Source organism: Dysidea avara, chromosome 1 (genome assembly GCF_963678975.1).
Source record: "Dysidea avara chromosome 1, odDysAvar1.4, whole genome shotgun sequence".
Classification (NCBI taxonomy): domain Eukaryota; kingdom Metazoa; phylum Porifera; class Demospongiae; order Dictyoceratida; family Dysideidae; genus Dysidea; species Dysidea avara.
Genome location: NC_089272.1, coordinates 43,902,119 through 43,923,346, shown reverse-complemented (window position 1 = coordinate 43,923,346; position 21,228 = coordinate 43,902,119). Strand labels below are relative to the sequence as shown.

Genomic DNA, 21,228 nt, shown 5'->3' with positions numbered 1-21,228 from the left:
TTTAAAGACCCAAAGATCAAAAGATTTTATGCATACCATGTTGTACAGTAGAGTTATTCTGCATATGGAAGGTCTCAATTCATGTATAGTTGAATGTTAGGATGCTGTCTAGACAAGCTGTGTCATTATTCTTTATTTCTCGGCTTCTCTTATTCTTCAGATATTATTGAACATAATGACTGTACAACACTAAACAAGTATGACCGATGTTTTTCTTTCTAGCTGCCTTCTCTTGTCTCCATAGCCTTTGGCTACTTTGCCATTCATTGTCACATTCCAATAATACAGTGTAGGATGGCTTGGTCTTTAAGAGCTCATGATAACCTTGTAAGCATGGCTGGTGATGAGGTCATCAGATGCCTCCTACATGAATAGTTATCATAACATTTCAAACCAATTCTCTGTAGCACCCCTATTAATAAGGTTATATAATTTGGTCCCATAAGTTGCATACATAGGCACCCGGACAACTTAATTAGTGCCCAATAATTGCAATTCCACTAAATACGATAAGGTTAGTTGGCTGTAGTGCAGTTAGTAAAGTAATGCTAAAGAATTCCCCTTTAGAAACAGTTTTGTTGCAAGACCTAACCTTACCTGTCAATATGCACCATCAGCAGTAACTTCAGTGAATCAACACCTGTTAAAACACCTGGTTGAGAACACCTATGCCTTGTTGTTTACGACCTAAAATTATCCACATCATATCAGGATGATATACAGTGTATGTGTATGTACCTTACCTGTGAAGCAGGAAGAACCAGCTAGCAACTTTTACCAATTGGTTGTATACAAATCTAGCAGCAGTAGATTCTCGATTAATGGACATTCGCTGAAATGGACATTTCCTAATTACGGACACTACATCATGGGCCCCTACCATTTGGTAACCTTTGTACACCTCTATATAACAAGTAATGGACAATCTATGAGTACCCCTGCTGTGCACTGAATACATGCCTTTACCTCTAAACATATTGATTTAATTGCAGTTCCTTAAAGTCAATCCTCCACACTATTAGAGACAACATGCACTGCACCAATTATTACAATACTCTTATGTCTTTAAGTCAGTACAAATTGGGAGGAGTGTTGTGGAACATTTACGGTGATTATGAATAAATAGGTATGTAAGAAACTAAGTAGTTACATTATGTTATCATGCAGTCTACTGTAAAGCTAGCTAGTTGCTGTCTAAGCCATACTTGTGTCTAATGTAATGTAGTGTGTACACTTCCTTGCTAAGTTGTGTGTTGCAGCCTTCAGAATATTAGCTAAAAGAATTGCTAAAATAATTTTGCAAGTTAAAATAACGTCAACCTTCCTGCATAGGACTCCTCCATACAGAGAACAAGCAAGCATGGTCCCCAAGTGTCCTTTACTTAAGAGGTTCCACTGCATTTAAGTAGCTAGCTCTTACCTTAATAGTACATTGTTCAACCCACCGAGATCCTATTGATATAAAGGACAATTTTCAGAGCTCTCCTGTAGGGAAGCCTTCCATGGCAGCAACTATGGATCAATGAATGATGCCATTGAGGGGTAGCTACTTATAGTTCACCTCAGTGTCCACAGTTTTACTTATCATAGTAAAAGAATCAGAAGAAACAGCTACAACACCAGTAGATAATTGCGGTGTACTAGCAATACCTTCAACAGAAGTTTTTTTGGCCCAACCACCAAATCCAGGCAGACATTCCAATGACGAAAACTGATTTCTTGCAAATAATCTCAGTGCTCTCATCAAGAAATGGTTCCGTCATGTATCATGCAGTACCTAGGCCTGTTATCAGATATCATGTAACATGTACTATGTACATCCATATATATATATATATATATATACCTGGGGAATTTCTTCCCCAGTAAAAATCAGTACAACCAGTTATAGTAATTAAAGTCAGGACCTGGGTTAATCTAATGGGGATCTGGTGTTAACTGGCAGCTGATCCCCACTTAAACAGCTGGGTACACTTGAACAATGTAATAGTTTCCTACTGAAGAAAAATACGACCGGACACAACCGAAGACATACGCACACTTCTGGCAGCCATATTGCCCAGCAAACTATCACTGGGCTACTCAGGCAAGACTGTCCAAGTGTCACAAATAGTGGCCAGGCCTGAAGTTCCACAACGACCTAAATACTGCCAAGGATGACAAGGGACAGTTGATAAAGGGAACACAGCCTGGTAGATGATGAGAAACATTGCCTTGCCCAGTATGTTGGAGTATATTGTTATTGTGTCAATCAAGTAAATTCTAGGCAGCATGCAACAACTAGGGCATACCCAACAGCAGCACTAACAGAATACAGAATGAGTATTTAACAGCCATGCACCATAGCCTGACAACTTCTGTTTGGCCTCTGTACTGACTTGGAAAAAGAACTACGGCAGCTTTGTAAGCAGTCCAGTTATTTGGCCACAGTGGAAGTATTAGTGGACTGTAGCCTTACTATGGAGCTAGCTACCAGTATAATGTAATACATTCCTACTTACCATTTATAGTACTCTAGTTTCTTTGTTCAGTAGCTAACCCCAGTGAAACTTGGTCTAGTCCCAACAAAGAAACCGCTGTTCTTCTCTTACAAGCATCCTGCAAGTCCGCATCATCGTAAAAGCGCTCTAATAAGAGTTGTAAGGTACGTGTTACGTCACCTCGTGATTCACCCGCAATCGACTGTGGTTACATAATACTAGTCACGTGAGTGACATGGGATTGGGTGAACTTAGTCAATCCCCCCAAGAAGCCGGCGCGCAACCCCGTGAGTATATTGACAGGAAGAAAGAAAACGCAATATTCGCACCTCCGTAGCTCTGTGCTGCCTTGATGAAACAAGACAAATTTTGCTGTGTAGATTCCCTCCACCTTCAGCACTCCACATTCCAAATTTGAGCGAAATCGCTTCAGGCATTCCTGAGATATGCGACTTCAAAAATTGGCTTAGTTTCTTCGTTTTTTTTTCTTCTTCTTCTTCATCTTCTTCTTATTTTTCTTCCTCTTTTCGCACACTTACAAAAACTGCTATAAAACGCGAACGCGTTATCCGATTGCCTTGAAATTTGGCACACAGAAGGGGGGGGGTATAAAGGCGCATCTCGGTACCAACGTTGGCTGGAATACCATAAACAGGCAAAGAGTTATGAGCGATTATGCACGAAAAATAACACCAATATGTTGTCACGCCTACAGGGTAAACCGCGTATGGGAAAAAGCTGAAAATCGGTGGGTGAATAGGTTAACTATTGAACCTCAAACCTTTTGTGGTTTGAAAGAAATCGAGCTAAAAACCAGGAAGATACAGCAAAAAAATCAACAGTGTGTAACAATTACGCAATCGAGATTAGCTAATTTTTAATTTATTTTATTTTATTATTATTATTATTATTATGCTTGCCACGCCTACCAGATAAACCACTTGGGGTAATGCTTTGAAACTCGCTGTACAGATGGAGTTATCATCTTAGAAAGGCTCTTCAATGGTGTAGAAGAATCAGACTTAAAGCCACGGAGTTATAACACGAAATCCAACTTGGTGTAGCAAGTGCGAGATCGAGATACTCTAATAGAGCAGTCATCCTAATAGAGCAGTCACCCTGAACAGAATTCAAGAGATCAGTTAGAAATAAGTAACCTGTATAGAGATCAGCTACAAACAAATCACCCTGTAGAGAGTTCAGCTACAAACAATTCACCCTGTTCAGACATCAGTTAGAAGAAGTTTTCTTGTAGAGAGTTCAGTTACAAACAAATCACCCTGTTGAAAGATCAGCTAGAAGATGTCACCTTGTAGATAGTTTAGTTACAAAGAAACCACCATGTAGAGAATTCAGCTACAAACTAGTGACCCTGTAGATACATCAGCTAGAAGAAGTTACCTTGTAGAGAGTTCAGCTACAAAGAAACCATTCTGTAAAGAGCTCAGCTGCAAACAAATCACCTATACAGAATTCAGCTACAAACAAATCACCCTGTAGAGAGATCAGCTAGAAGAAGTTACCTTGTAGATAGTTCAGCTACAAACAAATCATCCTGTAGAGAGATCAGCTAGAAGAAGTTACCTTGTAGATAGTTCAGCTACAAACAATTCACCCTGTACAGAGCTCAGTTAAAAGAGGTTTCCTTGTAGAAAGTTCAGCTACAAACAAATCACCCTGTAGAGAGATAAGTAAGAAGAAGTTACCTTGTAGATCGTTCAGCTACAAACAATTCACCCTGTAAAGAGATCAGCTAGAAGAAGTTACCTTGTAGAGAGTTCAGCTACAAAGAAACCATCATGTAGAGAATTCAGCTGCAAACAAATCATGTATAGAGAGTTCAGCTACAAACAAATCTCCCTGTAGAGAGATCAGCTAGAAGAAGTTTCCTTGTAGAGAGTTCTGCTACAAACAAATCACCCTGTAGAAAGATCAGCTAGAAGAAATCACCTTGTAGAGAGTTCAGCTTCAAAGAAACAATCATGTGAGAGTTCAGGTACAAACAAATTGTCCTGTATAGAGATCAGCTAGAAGAAGTTACCTTGTAGAGAGTTCAGCTACAAAGAAACCATCATGTAGATAGTTCAGGTACAAACAAATCACCCTGTAGAAAGATCAGCTATAGAAGAAATCACCTTGTAGAGAGTTCAGCTACAAAGAATCTATCATGTAGTCTAGAGAGTTCAACTACAAACAAATCACCCTGTAGAAAGATCAGCTATAGAAGAAATCACCTTGTAGAGAGTTCAGCTACAAAGAAACCATCATGTAGAGAGTTCAGCTACAAACAAATCGGCCTGTAGAGAGATCAGCTAGAAGAAGTTTCCTTGTAGAGAGTTCTGCTACAAACAAATCACCCTGTAGAAAGATCAGCTAGAAGAAATCACCTTGTAGAGAGTTCAGCTTCAAAGAAACAATCATGTGAGAGTTCAGGTACAAACAAATTGTCCTGTATAGAGATCAGCTAGAAGAAGTTACCTTGTAGAGAGTTCAGCTACAAAGAAACCATCATGTAGATAGTTCAGGTACAAACAAATCACCCTGTAGAAAGATCAGCTATAGAAGAAATCACCTTGTAGAGAGTTCAGCTACAAAGAATCTATCATGTAGTCTAGAGAGTTCAACTACAAACAAATCACCCTGTAGAAAGATCAGCTATAGAAGAAATCACCTTGTAGAGAGTTCAGCTACAAAGAAACCATCATGTAGAGAGTTCAGCTACGAACAAATCGGCCTGTAGAGAGATCAGCTAGAAGAAGTTTCCTTGTAGAGAGTTCTGCTACAAACAAATCACCCTGTAGAAAGATCAGCTAGAAGAAATCACCTTGTAGAGAGTTCAGCTTCAAAGAAACAATCATGTGAGAGTTCAGGTACAAACAAATTGTCCTGTATAGAGATCAGCTAGAAGAAGTTACCTTGTAGAGAGTTCAGCTACAAAGAAACCATCATGTAGATAGTTCAGGTACAAACAAATCACCCTGTAGAAAGATCAGCTATAGAAGAAATCACCTTGTAGAGAGTTCAGCTACAAAGAATCTATCATGTAGTCTAGAGAGTTCAACTACAAACAAATCACCCTGTAGAAAGATCAGCTATAGAAGAAATCACCTTGTAGAGAGTTCAGCTACAAAGAAACCATCATGTAGAGAGTTCAGCTACAAACAAATCGGCCTGTAGAGAGATCAGCTAGAAGAAATTATCTTGTAGAGAGTTCAGCTACAAAGAAACCATCATGAGAGTTCAGCTGCAAACAAATCACCTGTAGAGAGTTAAGCTACAAACAAATCTCCCTGTAGAGAGATCAGCTAGAAGAAGTCACCTTGCAGGGAGTTCAGTTACAAAGAAATAAACCATGTAGAGAGTTCAGCTGCAAACAAATCACCTGTAGAGAGTTCAGCTAGAAACAAGTCACCCTGTAGAGAGATCAGCTAGAAACAAGTCACCTTGTAGAGAGTTCAGCTAGAAGAAGTCACATTGTAGAGCTACAAAGAAACTACCATGTAGAGTTCAGCTGCAAACAAATCACCCTGTAGAGAACTCAGCTACAAACAAATCGCCCTGTAGAAAGATTAGCTAGAAGAAGTTACCTTATAGGGAGTTCAGCTATGAACAGATCACCCTGTAGAGAGTTCAGCTACAAACAAATCACCCTGTAGAGAGTTAAGTTACAAAGAAACCACCATGTAGAGAGTTCAGCTGCAAAAAAAATCAATCACTCTGTAGAGAGTTCAGCTAGAAGAAGTCACCTTGTAGAGAGTTAAGCTGCAAATAAATCACCCTGTAGAGAATTCAGCTACAAACAAATCACCCTGTAGAAAGATCAGCTAGAAGAAGTTACCTTGTAGAGAGTTCAGCTACAAAGAAACCACCATGTAGAAAGTTCAGCTGCAAACAAATCACCTGTAGAGAGTTCAGCTAGAAACAAGTCACCCTGTAGAGAGTTCAGCTAGAAGAAGTCACATTGTAGAGAGTTCAGCTACAATGAAACTCCCATGTAGAGAGTTCAGCTGCAAACAAATCACCCTGTAGAGAACTCAGCTACAAACAAATATGCAGTGTAAAAAGATCAGCTAGAAGAAGTTACCTTGTAGAGAGTTCAGCTACAACGAAACCACCATGTAGAGAGTTCAGCTACAAACAAATCACCTGTAGAGAGTTCAGCTAGAAACAAGTCACCCTGTAGAGAGATCAGCTAGAAACAAGTCACCTTGTAGAGAGTTCAGCTAGAAGAAGTCACATTGTAGAGAGTTCAGCTACAAAGAAACCACCATTTAGAGAGTTCAGCTGCAAACAAATCACCCAATAGAAAGTTCAGCTATGAACAGATCATCCTGTTGAGAGTTCAGTTAGAAACAAGGAATCCTGTAGAGAGATCACCTAGTAGTATCGCCTTGTAGAGAGTTCAGCTACAAACAAATCACCTGTAGAGAGTTCAGCTACAAACAAATCACCCTGTAGAGAGATCAGCTAGAAGAAGTTACCTTGTAGGGATTTCAGCTACAAAGAAATCACCCTGTAGAGAGTTCAGCTACAAAGAAACCATTCTGTAAAGAGCTCAGCTGCAAACAAATCACTTGTACAGAATTCAGCTACAAACAAATCACCCTGTAGAGAGATCAGCAAGAAGAAATTACCTTGTAGATAGTTCAGTTACAAACAAATCACCCTGTAGAAAGATCAGTTAGAAGAAGTTACCTTGGAGAAAGTTCAGCTACAAAGAAACCATTTTGTAAAGAGCTCAGCTGCAAACAAATCACCTGTACAGAATTCAACTATGAACAAATCTCCCTGTAGAGAGATCAGCTAGAAGAAATTACCTTGTAGAGAGTTCAGCTACAAAGAAACCACCATGTAGAGAGTTCAGCTGCAAAGAAATCACCCTGTAGAAAATTCTGCCAGAAACAAATCAGTTAGAAGAAGTTACCTTTTAGAGAGTTCAGCTACAAAGAAACCATTCTGTAAAGAGCTCAGCTGCAAACAAATCACCTATACAAAATTCAGCTACAAACACATCACCCTGTAGAGAGATCAGCTAGAAGAAGTTACCTTGTAGATCATTCAGCTACAAACAATTCACCCTGTAGAGAGAGCAATTAGAAGAAGTCACCTTGTAGAGTGTTCAGTTACAAAGAAACCACCATGGAGATTTCTGTAATCAATATATGTGACCGGATTTGCGAAAAGGGGTCTTCCACACACATCCAATTCCGTAAACGTTGGAGACCATAACTCAGTGTTCAAGTAACATATTAACCTGAAAATTTCACCATGTATTCAGCTATAGTGGTGCTCACCACTGCCCAAATATCAAGGCAATAGCTCTTTCCAATCTGAAGTTATCAATTGTCAAAGTTGTCAAATTGGATGTGTGTGGAAGACCCCTTTTCGCAAATGCGGTCAAATATGTATTATACAGTATATATAATTTGTACATTTACTGATAAAATATTTAAAGTACATCTACTTCATCTTTTCTTCTTCCTGTAGTAAAGAAAAAAACGTAGGTTAACAAAGTCCCAAAGCTGGTATACAAATACAAAAAGAAATGAAATCTAATCCAAATCAGCCAAGCTGTAAAAAAAGTGTGCGGCCCTCAGAAAGGCTATGGTGAAAAAAGATGTGAAATCCAAGGTGGCGGCCAAGAAATGGCTGTGATGGTAGGTTAATGGTAAAAATTTTAATAATGACAATTTAGGTAAATTTTGTGAAGCGGCACAAAAATTCACCTGAATTGTCTTTATTAAATTTTTTACCATTAACCTACCATCACAGCCATTTCTTGGCCGCCACCTTGGATTTCACATCTTTTTTCACCATAGCCTTTCTGAGGGCCGCACACTTTTTTTACAGCTTGGCTGTTTTGGATTAGATATTTATTACATGTCAATTAATCCCCACAGGATAATTTGCAGCTGATCTCTCTACTGGGTGACTTGAAATGTAGCTGAACTCTCTACAGGGTGATTTGCTTGTATGTAGATGAACCCTTTACAGGATTCTCTCTACAGGGTGACTTGACTCTAGCTGAACTCTCTGCAGGGTTATCTGTCTGTAGTTGAATTCTCTACAGAGTGATTTGTTTGCAGCTGAACTCTCTACAAGGTAACTTCTTCTAGCTGATCTGTCTACAGGGTGACTTGTTTCTAGCTGGTCTCTCTACAGGGAGATTTGTTTGTAGCTGAATTCTCTACAGGGTGATTTGTTTGCAGCTAAACTCTCTACATGGTAGTTTCTTTGTAGCTGAACTCTCTACAATGTGACTTCTTCTAGCTGATCTCTCTACAAGATGACTTGTTTCTAACTGAACTCTCTACAGTGTGATCTGTTCATAGCGGAACTCTCTATAATGATGATTTGTTTGTAGCTGAACTCTCTACAGGGTGATTTGTTTGTAGCTGAACTCCCTACAAGGTAACTTCTTCTAGCTGATCTTTCTACAGGGCGATTTGTTTGTAGCTGAGTTCTCTACAGGGTGATTTGTTTGCAGCTAAACTCTCTACATGGTAGTTTCTTTGTAGCTGAACTCTCTACAATGTGACTTCTTCTAGCTGAACTCTCTACAGGGTGACTTGTTTCAAGCTGATCTCTCTACAGGGTTACTAGTTTCTAGCTGAACTCTCTACAGGGGATTTGTTTGTAGCTGAACTCTCTACAAGGTAACATCTTCTAGCTGATCTTTCTACAGGGTGATTTGTTTGTAGCTGAATTCTCTACAGGGTGATTTATTTGCAGCTGAATTTTCTACAAGGTGACTTATTCTAGCTGAACTCTCTACAGAGTGATTGATTTTTTTGTAGCTGAACTCTCTACAAGGTGATTTCTTCTAGCTGATCTTCTCTACAGGGTGATTTGTTTGCAGCTGAACTCTCTACATGGTGGTTTCTTTGTAACTGAACTCTCTACAGGGTGATCTGTTCGTAGCTGAACTCTCTACAGGGTGATTTGTTTGCAGCTGAACTCTCTACATGATGGTTTCTTTGTAGCTGAACTCTCTAAAAGGTGACTTCTTCTAGCTGATACAGGGTGACTTGTTTCTAGATGAACTCTCTACAGGGTGACTTACATGTAGCTGAATTGTCTATCAGATTAACTGTTTGTAGCTGAATTCCGTACAGAATATCTTGCAATGTAATATAATTCTATAATGGAGTAAGTTATAAACGTAGCTGAATGCTCTATTAGGGTGACTGTTCTATTAGAGTATCTCGATCTCGCATTTGCTACACGTAGTTGCCTTTCGAATCATAACTCAGTGGTTTGTAATCCGATTCTTCTGTACTACTGCAAGGACTTTCTATGATGATTATTCCAGCTACATACTGATTTTCAGCTCATTGCTCTAAGCGGTTTGCCTGGTAGATGTGAAAACTAATAGTTTTCTTATTCCTAAAAATCGATCGCGTAATTTTGACACAGGTTGGGCTTTGTGTCATATCTCCATGGTCTTTATCTCAATTCCTTTCAAACCACAAAAAAGCACTCCTACGGTGGTTACTCCATCTACATATACATTTTCAACTCATTCCTCCAAGGGGTTTACCCTGTAGGCGTGACAGGCCTTCGACCTTGTTTTACGCACATTATCGGTCATAACTCCGTGAATGTTCATCGGATTCATACCAAAGTTTGTACTGAGATCCGCCTTAATGAGACCTTCAAGTGTGCCAAATATCAGCCCTATCCGAGTACGCATTTGTGTTTTATAGTGGATTTTGCGAAGTGTGCGAAATGAAGAAGATGAAGAAGAAAAAATCGAAGAAATTAAAAAGAAATTTTGTTCGCTCGTATCTTGAAAATGGCTGGACCAATTTTCTTCAAATTTGGTATGTAGACTCCCATAACTGGCCGGCACGTCTGTAGCAAATTTGGTTCCAATCGGATAAGGGATCACAGAGCTACATAGGTGTGAAAATTGCGTTTTCTTTCTTCCTGTTAATATACTCACGGTGTGGCGCGCCGGCTTCTTGGGCCGCACGACACACTATCGTGTATCTTGATATAATGTATTGTAGTTATGGTATGACCATCACTAATAGAATAGAAGTATGTATGCTACTAGGTGGTTCACAACTTCACACACAAACACACTACACACCTATTACATTTGGCATAACATTAATTTGCACAGTTAATGTACGTAGTACTTAGCTTGTAAGACAGCAGCTACTGCAACATAATTTGTACACATTATCAAACCTGACATATAAATGGTAGGTAAAACAATTGACTTGCTTCTGGAAGGCTGAACTGTACAAACAGAACATTATTTGTAATGAATAATTTGTAAATACAAATTAATTTTAACATGTTTATTATGGTGTCTATTTTGTGAGCAAATACTGTAAAAGCTATTAGAGAGGTTATGTATGAAATGTACATGCATTGTAAAATGCTTAACAACTGTTGCTAGCTAGCCATGCTTGAGAGGAGAGGATGAAGGCTACCATCATTTTCAATCATTAATTGAAAATTAATAATGTGCTTGTCTGTATTAAACCTGTAGTTTTCAATATTTGTTTCCAACCTCATCCTAATGTCTGACAGTGATACCAGCTTGTTGTTGGTAGCTCACAGACAAACCAAGAGCATTCATCTCATTCAGTCCCTTGAGAAACTTGTGTGACTAGTAACAGTTATTAAGCATTATTGGCACAATGCAAGACCTTTATAGTGTACAAGTAACTAATGAATATGATTAGAAAAAAAACTGCATGGGTGGTTAGTTGAATTTTTGGGACTTCTTTACAATGCCAAACTGAAAATATCATTGAAATACTTAGCTAGCTACGTATCTATGCATGGAAAAAAATATCTGTGACTATGCCTACGTATTTGCACTAAACACGAAGATTTGTTAATCACAAAGTAATGTAAGCTAACGCATATCTATTGTTAAAAGCATTTTATTACATAGAATTTGTCACTTTTGCAAACAACTTTATACCATTTGTAGTAGAAGAATCATAGAATTAACTGTTATTGCATTAGAATGTGTTACGTTTGCAGGAAATTTTGTCATGACTAATCAGTGAGCACCTAGCTAACCAAGAACTTAGAAGACTATGTGAAGCAACTAAAATGATTGTTGACTAACAAGAACTAGTAGTGATTAGTTGTATTTAGTACTTAAACGTTTGGCTATAACATGCTTGCAATTGATAAGGCCAGTCCAAGTTGTAATCTTGTTTCTGGTCCCCACCAGCATCAGTTATTGGACAAGCCATTATTGGTACTGCACATGTGTAATTACATCACATAAACAGGTAGTTGCTGTTAGAGGCCGTGCAGGTTTGTTTAATGTAAATGAGTTATAAGTGTGGAAACTGTGCCAGTGTAGCATTTTATACCTGAATGCATGAATAGAATCTGAGGCTTTGTGGTTTGAATAGAATGAGTGCCAAATATAGTATCTTAACTTTTGTATTTATTTATTATTTGATTTATCCAAAGAGGAAGGGGTGACACCAAAAGGCTAGGCCTGCAAGGCTTTCCCAAAACCTTGTATGATTAATAATCATATAGCTCCCTCATCCAATTTTGTGCTCAGCCAGGAACAGAAACAGGTGGGAATACCACTTAGGATGGTCTAAGGTTTCCTACCACTGTAGTTCACTTCACTATTGATGGACATTATTCCATCCATCAGGTGCACACCTGAATTTTACACCTCTGAAAACACTAGATATTTAGTAATTTCTTTAGAAACAGCTTTATACAGAAATGTCAACAATAAATTGCTGAAAGAAATTCACTCCTACGTACCTTGGCCTATAGAACAAACAATCAGCCATGAAAAGATTTCCTACAAATGCAACTATAGCACCCTGGGTCGGAGCCAAGAGATTTTGAGTGGTCCGGCCAACTATGTGGACTACAATGGAGGTCATAGTCATGTATACTACTTTTTATTGATCTGATGTGATATTTAGATTATGTACTTTTATATGTGATACTCAACTGCATGTGCTAAGCACACACAGCCCACACAGGAAAAAATGTGGCATTTCCTGTAGCAGGATATGTGCAGGAAATTTACAGGACAGGTGACATTTCCAGCACATATCCGGGAGATGGAAATGTACTGGAAATTTGCAAATTTCCTGTACATTTCCTACTACATGATAGGGCACAATTTCCTGCAGATTTCCTGCACTGGACATATGAAATTTCCTACACATTTCTTCTATAAGGTATTTATGAAATTTCCAATACATTTCCTCTATACAATATCTATGGAATTTCCTATAGATTTCCCTTATACAATATCTATGACATTTCCAACAGATTTCTTCTATACAGTATTAATGAAATTTCAAATACATTTCTTGTACAGTATCAATGAAACTTATACATGTGGTAAAAACTGTAAACAATAATATCTACATGGTATTACATTATATACATGTACACAGTTACAAGGGTATAGTATAGCTACAAGTTAGTCGATCACATAGTACAGTACCATATATCAGATTTTGTGACCCATCACGAAATTTCTTTTGCTTGGGACAACGTGTGATCACCTGGGCTGAACCTGTTTAATTGACTACCATCTTTATCATTATATCAGCATGTTTACTCCTTAAGCTTGAGTTTTAACTTTCATTAGCTCATCGTGTCACTCCTTGCTAGATGTCTCTCTGCTCTCTTGGTGTATCGATGTCACTTAATATCTTCTTGATTGATAGCTATTTCCACCTTGCCCTTAAGTTCGGCATATTACAGCTGCTCCACTTTATTGAAGTTTCTGCAAATTGTATAATGTAAATGAATGCACGGTATAATACACATTAACAAAAAAAATGCAACCTACACTACAATATAACTATTTTTCTTGGACATTTAAGAAAGTTGGACGATGCAAGATTACTGAAAACAGATCCAGTGTAACCATACGAAAAATGTTTGTGGTCAGGGCCAACAAATATGAAAAACTGAATACATTAATACTATGCATAGAAAACACATTAATAGTAGGACCTAATGTATTTCGCAGACTGGACTCGCAGACTGGACTCATGCACTGAACTAAACAGCTTCTTAACAGTTATCCAGGCATTATCTAGCTCCTGTACCACTGGAAACACCATTATCAAGCTAAAACTGTTGAAGCTGCTCTTCCTACAAAGTTACAGAGTTCGCGAATGCACTAATTTAATAGAATGTTTACAAAACATGTGTACTTGTGCATACTAACAGTGGTGGAGGCTATTGTAGTTGCGTAGGATTAATTCCTTTGCTGCTTTACTGCTTAGTACTAGTGGATAGGCTACTGTGAATGACCAGAAGTAAATACTTAGCGATGTTGTTAGTATTGCGCTATCCGCTTAATGCTGCCCGCTAAGCTAGTTTACATCTAAAAATATGTTGTCACTATATAGACTGTGTAGAAAAGGCTATGTGTAGCCTATATCTAACTATTTACGCACTATTATAACGTCTTGTAAATATTCTAATAAATTAGTGCACGTGCGATATTTGTGACTTTGTAGGAAGAGCAGCTTCAGTAGTTTTAGCTTGACATTAGTGTCTACAGTGGTACAAGAACTAGAAAATTCCTGGATAATTGTTAAGAAGCTGTTTCTAACTTAGTGTGAGTCCACTCCACAAAATACATTAGGCCTATTAGTAACAGGTTGGCAGCTATTCTTGAAAACTAGCTCCTTAAGTGGCTGAAATACAGCAGAATCAATACCAAATCTTTGGCTGGCTGTTGAAGGCCATCCACCACTGATTCTCATGAAGCGAGGTCCTCGTGTCAAAGCCAGAAAATGTGACTAGAGCCTGACAGGGCACCCAGAAAACATAACCTCAAGAAACCAGTTTTGAGCATCAAAATCGCCGGATAGTTTGATAGTGTAGCTACCCACTAGAGGTGGTTGTTCAATTTCTCCTGGTGTATAATTTGGATCTGCTTTCTAAAATCAAGTTACAAATAATGGTAAAGTACTGTGTGGTATTATGTTCAATCCAAATGCACCTGGGAATGCATACATACTACTCAAGGTACTACTTAGCACAATAACTGTAGGCAAGATATGAGCAATGTAGGATATAAGGTTACACATATTTTGAACAGGATGTCTGTTTGTGGCCTTGTTTAATGATGCACCACAGAATAAACACATACTACAAACAAATAAACACATAATTACAAACAAGACTTGTAATCACAAAAGAGAACCTCACCTACAGACCAGGTGACACATCAACGACATTCAGCAACAGCTCAAACTCAATTGTAGGTTGGCATCCTTAGGTCTGATGGACTTTTTCAACAGGTGCTATAGTCTTAATGATGTTCACCATCTTGGCAAAGCTACCATTTTCTTAATATATCTGGTGATACATTCTGCTGACGAGTAACACTATATTTATCTCCAGACATACTACTCTATTGATGAGTGCGATTTTGATAACCTGGATATAATAAATATTTGTGTACTAGACTAGGCGACTCTAAATGATGCCTACCTTGTTTTCCTGCACCGAGTTGTAGTAAGAAGAGCTTGTTTGTTTCCTCACATTAGAAGCAGTGGCAATAATACTATTCCTTTTCACATACCCATATGGAATTATAGCTGTTAAGGTAGGCGGGTGATGTGCGAGTAGTGACTTGAGTCCAGAACCCCTCGAGTCGAGACGGCCGCTTCACTGGCATTCTTTTATTTCACTACTTGCTTGCGGAGTCTTCTCTTTCTCTATGTCACAGAAGAACGCTTCGATTCTCTCCAACTTTCTGCCAGCACCTGCCAACGTCGCCATTTTTAATGTTCCCGCGCAGCATAACAAACGCCTCAACTTTTGTCAGAAAAAAACTATTAAGTTGCGCGCTTAGGTTAAAATCGATCGGTTAAAATTCTTGCTCTTTGCGACCCACCCAACTTTTACTCTAGAAGAGAAAGAGAGTATCTTCCCTCATATTATGTACAGCTAGCTAAATATTATACGTAGCTATACCATAGATTATAATAGAGGGCAATGATCTATGGTTATAAACTCTAGTGCACAGACTAACGTACGAGAAGCCATACAATTGCACGTAAGAGTTTGCTACTTGATATTATTTCAGCCCTTCAGTACACTCAGACTTACTTCAAAGATTCTGTTGAGCAGCATGCAACTGTCAGCACCCAACTAAATTACGTTAAAAATGCTTTCAGATTGCTGCATCTCAGGCTTGAGTGATGATTTTAACCTGGTGGAGAGGGGGCCTGCCCCCAGACCCCCTTGAAAATATGCTACAATTGCTATGCCCTCAACTGTGGTGGCCCACCCGCCTGTATTTTGCCAGAGCCAGCCCTGCTTGGTAGTCTTGTTTGGTTACACTTTGGTTCACACTTATCAGATTTGATCAATTTAATTGTTCAGGACAAGTAGTGCAATCTGGATCCAGAGGCAGAGATGGTTTCAGTGCCCACAGGTGATTAGTGCTGTGAGCAACTGGCAATCTGGCTCAGTGCCCGAGACATGCTGAAACACGTAGTAGCTACTGTAATTATACATGAAGGAGTTGATTATATAATTACAGGGGAGGATCCAAACTTTTAAAAGGGGGGTTCCACTTTAAATTGCAACTTCAGTCTAGCTGTAAGTTGAAGATCAAAAAAAAAAAAGGTGATTACCTGCTGACAATAGCTGCCCCTCACCATAGATGCCCTCACCAACTACATTTCCTTATTTATAACTGTATACATATACCTTGCTACACTGCTCCTCAAAAGACTACTGTGACTTCTCTATTAGAGTATCTCGAGTAAGAGAAACTCTTCTTTCAAAAGGGGGGTTCCATGGAACCCTTTGAACCCCCCCTGGATCTGCCCCTGAATTCGATACAGAATTTTGCATGTATGATCAGCTTTGGCTACACAGCATGTGCAATTCCCACTGAGCCAAACTGGAAATTGACAAATAGCTACACCAAAATCTTTTAAGTGCATTCTATGTAAGTAATTATGCATCAGATGTAAAGCAAAAGCACACATCACAATGTCGACCCCATTTGATGTGGTGTCAAACTCATACATTATGTAGAGTCGTTTTTCTATGATAAAGTGTGTGGGAATACTACCTTAAATAGACATATACTTCTTGTAGCCAATATAGCTCCTAATGGTGTCCAGTCCCCTTCATTGACTCATTGTCAATAGTCTCTCAACGGACCACCCTATAGTTTGTGGCTGCTGATAGTAAAATATCTGAGTTGAGTTAGCTACATATACGTATGCTGGTGAGAATTTTATAAATTTATCCCAGAAATTTTATTGTAGTTGTAGTGGCACAATGGATCCTAGCCACTACTGCTATGACCCAGTAGCAGTAGTGGCTACTGGGTGCTAGCTTCATTGGTTTCGTATACATAATTATGTGTTGACCTGGTTATAGTGGTACTCCTCTGGTAAGAGTAGAAAGGTGTGTGCTGAAGTTCCAACAGGTACTGTAGAAAATGTATGGGAGATGAGTTTCCTAGTTCGCTGTGTATAGAAAATTGTTCCAGCTCATCAATAAAATGATTTTTTGCTTATTGTGAGATGACACATAACAGCCTATAATATTATTTAATTTTATGGTGATCCTGTGTAATTCATAATACAAAGTGACGTAATTATACAAAGGTTGCTTGTTTTCTGTTTTGTGCCATGGTTACCAATGGGGCTCAATAGAGAGTGTCTGGAAAGCCACCCATTTGTTTGTTTAACCATTACTAGCACTTACAAATTGTGGCAAACCTATTATATCAAACAGCATGTAGCATTTTTTGAGCTGTAACAATTTGTTATTACATATATAGATATATTGATCACGAGATTAAAGTTTGGTGCATGGGTTAATTTCTATATTCTGCAAGACAACAAAAACTGTGAAGTGTGCGATAGAATTTTCAGTGGATGCAGATATATTCATGTAATAATTCTACCTTTAGCTACCAGTTAAACTGCATAGTACAAACTGAAAATAAAATTATTGCAAAATTCTACAGTAATTTGAGCTGAAGTGTAACCATATCAATTTAAAATTCCATAGTAACTTCAAATCAATGACAGTAAAAGTGGCACGTGTCAAACTTATATTACATGCCTAACTGCAAACTACCGTAACAGGTGATATGTACTAATACAGAAAATGCACCAGAAATGTAAACAAATTACCTTGAAATTTCCGCATAACTGGAAATCACCTGGACAGGTGGTATGTACTAGTACAGGAAATGTTCCAGAAATGTGAACAAAGAACTCCTTGACAAAATATGGTTGTGGAATTTCCTGCACAACTGGAAATTAGATGGAAGAGTGATATGTAGAAGTACAGGAAATGTGTCAGAAATGTAAACCAAAAAATTTCCTTGACATTTCCTGTATGAGTGGAAATTGCCTGGAAAGGTGGCATGTATTAGAGCAGGAAATGTGCCAGAAATATGAACAAAATATTCCTTGACATTTTTGAAAGTGGCATTTCCTGCAAAACTGGAAATCACTTGGAAAGGTGATATGTACAAGTACAGGAAATGTGTCAGAAATTCAAACAGAAAATTTCCTTGACATTTCCTGTACCGATATAACCACCGGAAATGTGGTATTTTTTGCTGTGCCACACACAGCATGCCAAGCTAGGGGGTCTGGGGCCACCAGGGAAATTATTGAAAATATGGATGGTCTGAAATGGCATCTGGAAGCTATTTTACTTGCAAAGCCTCTTTCTAATTATGCATGTATGTGTGTAGGTCAATCAGACATGACTGCAGCATGCAAACTTAGATTCTATATGTGACCCGGTCTGCGAAAAGGGCTCTTATAGCCTTTCCAATCACTGTGAAAAAAGCTCAGAATAATAAGGTCTATAACAGTCTTATTATTTTAGTATTGGAATGAAATAGTACAGCATATATTATTAGATTAGGACTTTACTATAACAAGCTTATTGAATACATTTAAGACAGTCATATATTAGAGATTAAATCACTAGTATAGTGCGGTGTATTATCAGACTATACTAAGCCTATTTCAACCATATATTGGCTACTATACTACTGTACTTTTTTACATTCCTATAATCTGTGGCTACCTTAATTAAATAATTTCTATAATTATATTTGTAATGAATTTAATTCTGTAAATATGTTAAAACCACAATAAGTACAGCTAGTAAATCAATGTCTCCTTGGCCATGGCAGTATCAAATCAATTTCGTCATTTATCAGTCTTTATCCAACTGCAGCAGGTAAGACAGTAAATACAATTCACAAGTTCCATTACAAATTACCTGTATTATCATCACTATGTAGAACTCTGTGACAATCTGATAGTCGTCTCCCACAGCTCTAATATAAAGATGGTAAATATAATGTGTATTCTGGATAATCGTTGGACTTACAGTTTGCAACAATAAGAATCTCATAAAACAGAGACCTTGTCTGGAAACCTAGTATTACTATGTAGAACGGCGGCTAGGTCCCACAACTTTATTAAAGATGGTAAATATAACGCGTATACTGAACAATCACTGTACTTACAGTTTGTAACAATCTTTTAAAACTGAGACCGACAATCCATGTACATCTAAGACAAGCCTAATAAGACCAGGTCTCACAACCCTAAATGGAGGCAAACATAATTCATATTCTGGATTATTTGGTGCACTTACAGGTGTTATCAGTGAGTCTAACCAGACATAAAACAGCCATGCACTTAGTATGTGACTTTGTTGGGCTAATGTGTTACGTAAGCTCACAAGAAGCATCTGATACACTGATAACCAAGTCCAAGAATCTTGTAATCACTAAGTACAACTGAAACAAGACTAAATATAATATAATTTGCATACTTTCAGTGAACTTACTTTTGTTAGCATACGAGCATGGTCAGTGAAATAAGGACAAACAAGACGGAACAGGTTCTTGAAAACACTCAACTCATTTACAGTACCAGACAAGGTAGCAGCTGTCAGCTGTTGATAAAAAGTAGTGAAAAATATGAAGAAATGAGACCGGTTCTCAGAAGAAATGAGACCAGTTTCCACAAACCTAAACGAAGGTAAATATAAATTGTATACTGGACACTCTCAGTGTACTTACTTACAGATGTTAGCAATAAGAAGAATCTCCTAGAACTGAGACCAAGTCTGTAATTCTACCCTATTGAAAAGAGAATGAATAAAAACACAATCAGGCTTAATGCACTTACAGCTGTAAGTAATTAGAAGATGACGTTGATCAACTCCGTGAAAAAAGAACAAAACTGTCCGCATATGGTCACTACCAGATTCTTTAAAGGAAGCAGCTGCCACTGAAGGAAACTAACACTGCAGATGTTGTACACTGACAGCCTGTAGAACTAAGAGGTTCGACAAGAAACTGTACCTCTGAAGAGATAATATACAAAATCGTAAGAGCAGACCATGTATACTCTTACCGTTGATGGCTGATGAACTGTGTCCACTCGTCATCCGCCATAAGCTGAGATAACAGGATATACAACATGTAATACGTACACAGCAACACCAAAGTTGAATCGTTTGCAGGCCATTGTCATAAATACACAATAAACAATTTAATACGGCTAAACCTATCGTACAAGCTATCATTTTAGTCTAATACTTACTCATCTAGAGCTGTTTTTGATTGCTGCCATCGAAGGAATTGTCCACTTGGCCTGGGCGCGTCACTTCACCACTACAGCCAGCAGGGATGTACAGTTGTGGTCCATAACTATCATCGTGGCTCATTGGACGATAGCGCCGATCGCGCACACTCTCTCCGCTAGATACACCGTCGTATCACTCACATTTACAACCTCTGATACAACAATAGCGACAAAGATGGCGACTTAATTGCACCTAATACGCATGCGCACACCACTGACCCCTTCAATTTTAAACAAGCATTACTACGAACTTTTGCAGGTGTGCTAACTGTGCAAGAAAATCTAGATTTGTATGGCTCTTAGATTGAATGATTAATTTTAGTGGTATTATATGCTTTGCTATATGAAAATGTGTGTGTATGAAATTATCACAACAAACTGAAGCTAGTTAGCTAGCTATAGTGATTAACAGAAGTGTAGCTACTTATTGTAAAATCATCATGACTTTGTTTGGTACAGTAAAAAAATCTTAAGTCACATTAGATGCTTATAATGAGATGGTGAAGCTAAAAATGAGACAATAATGAGACCTGATGGTGAACCTAAAAAGTTATCACATTTAGTTAAGTAAACAAAGCCATACAAAGAATGTGTATTAAACTAAAATATAATCTGTTTCCCATAATATAAGATGGGGTTTATACTAAAGTATAAGATAGTTAGTATAATGCAAGGCTATACTGAGATTATTTGTATAGTTTAATCCATTAGATATACCATCTTATATTCCTCTTTTTTCACAGTGAATTGCATATATATGGTAACCCATAACTTGACTGGTGAATATGGTACAAGCCTACAATTTGGTCACTCAACAACCCTAACCTGGCAGTAACTGTGGGTGTAATTACATGGTGATAGCTTTAGTAGATTAGGAGTTATGATTAGCCAAACATGGATAATTGGAAAGGCTATAAGAGCCCTTTTCGCAGACCGGGTCACAAATTATAGCCTAGCAGATGCATAATTCTGTGTAAACATCCTGCTTACCAGTAACTAATGCACATGATTAAGGTTTGCAAAATTGCGTTTAAACTATTATTATCATTATTACTACTACTACTGTGCAGACCTCTGAAAAGAGTAGCTATGATGTACAGATCACAAAA

The 21,228-nt window shown here is 38.1% G+C and overlaps 1 protein-coding gene and 3 long non-coding RNA genes across 11 annotated transcripts in view; all 4 read right to left on the bottom strand.

Annotated features, from left to right (window-relative positions):
- The window catches only part of LOC136265473 (uncharacterized), an 87,864-nt gene that overhangs the window by 6,072 nt on the left and 60,564 nt on the right, over window positions 1-21,228 (bottom strand). The gene's annotated exons all lie outside the window — the stretch shown is intronic.
- Window positions 145-2,708, bottom strand: LOC136265528 (uncharacterized). Of its 6 annotated transcripts, XR_010705592.1 has the most exons (6): window positions 2,502-2,708; window positions 1,562-1,783; window positions 1,421-1,512; window positions 744-1,015; window positions 598-687; window positions 145-363 (listed from the first exon to the last, which is right to left on the bottom strand). It is a non-coding gene; the product is annotated as an uncharacterized lncRNA (long non-coding RNA). The 6 variants fall into 6 exon arrangements; XR_010705591.1 differs by having other exon boundaries at window positions 744-832; window positions 881-1,783; window positions 2,502-2,696; XR_010705584.1 differs by having other exon boundaries at window positions 744-1,512; window positions 2,502-2,685.
- Window positions 12,766-15,323, bottom strand: LOC136250542 (uncharacterized). The gene is made up of 3 exons (XR_010698567.1): window positions 14,955-15,323; window positions 14,670-14,900; window positions 12,766-13,227 (listed from the first exon to the last, which is right to left on the bottom strand). It is a non-coding gene; the product is annotated as an uncharacterized lncRNA (long non-coding RNA).
- LOC136250528 (uncharacterized) lies at window positions 18,556-20,680 on the bottom strand. 3 transcript variants are annotated; one of them, XR_010698566.1, is made up of 10 exons: window positions 20,074-20,680; window positions 19,889-19,932; window positions 19,661-19,838; window positions 19,552-19,611; window positions 19,317-19,500; window positions 19,122-19,266; window positions 18,991-19,071; window positions 18,852-18,937; window positions 18,741-18,798; window positions 18,556-18,689 (listed from the first exon to the last, which is right to left on the bottom strand). It is a non-coding gene; the product is annotated as an uncharacterized lncRNA (long non-coding RNA). The 3 variants fall into 3 exon arrangements; XR_010698564.1 differs by having other exon boundaries at window positions 20,078-20,677; XR_010698565.1 differs by having other exon boundaries at window positions 19,556-19,611; window positions 20,078-20,676.